The sequence below is a fragment of the Halyomorpha halys genome, unplaced genomic scaffold (genome assembly GCF_000696795.3).
Source record: "Halyomorpha halys isolate HHAL.00 unplaced genomic scaffold, Hhal_1.1 Scaffold2175.1, whole genome shotgun sequence".
Classification (NCBI taxonomy): domain Eukaryota; kingdom Metazoa; phylum Arthropoda; class Insecta; order Hemiptera; family Pentatomidae; genus Halyomorpha; species Halyomorpha halys.
In genome coordinates this window covers 52787-53705 of record NW_027110244.1, presented here as the reverse complement: position 1 = coordinate 53705, position 919 = coordinate 52787, and positions in this window count along the sequence as shown.

Here is a 919-nt window from a genome sequence, read left to right as displayed (position 1 = left end):
TAAAAAAGAATTGTATATAAAGTAAAGTTCTTATGTTTAAAACATAAAAATAATATTTTTATCATGAACTCATTTCTACGTTTATACCAAATGCGAGATAAAGTACCTAACCAGTGAAATCAGGGTGAAGCCCACTTCACACGCTCAATATTATTTAACGTGGTATACATAGGACATGTATCAATATTGCTATAATATACCCCTCGTATGGTCAATATATTGACGAAATTCGGTGTTGACTCAATAATATTGACCTGTAAGGTTTCCTTCAGAGCGTTGTTGCTACCAAGAATCAGAACATGAATGATAAAGTAAGGAGGGTTTCCAATATTTTTTTTATTTTTTTTACAATATACTGCCTTTTCAAAATTCGTGGACCACCTAGAGAATCGAGTGTTTTGTTCCATTGTGCGTCACTTGCGTAAAAAACAATTAATTAAATAAGGTAAAAACTCATGTCTCATATTCCTGGAGAGGTGAACCATTTCTAGTTATTTTTCATACTATTGATGTGGGATGTTCTGTTTCTGTTCTTTATGTATTTGATGAAATCTTTCTGTCTCATTGATGCCTGAATTGCCGAATTGTAGACTGGTTAATTATTAACTGGTGTTGGAGAAATTTAAGCTTTTTTGAAATCTTGTGGTATCGTTAGAAAAAGAAATAAAAACATTCTGTTCATAACTGCCAAGTTTTTGTCCATTCATCCGGAATGAAATCCCAAATACTTCACTCAAAAGGTCAAGAGGGTATTACAGGTAAGAACTTCATCACAGAATACAAAATCAGATGTGGTCATGCTTCAGGAAAAATGTTTTATTCTTACCCTGAAAATTTTTATTTTGATAATTTTATATTTATTACTTTTTATACTTGTTATTTTTTATATTTATTAACCTTTATTTTTAAACATTTATAA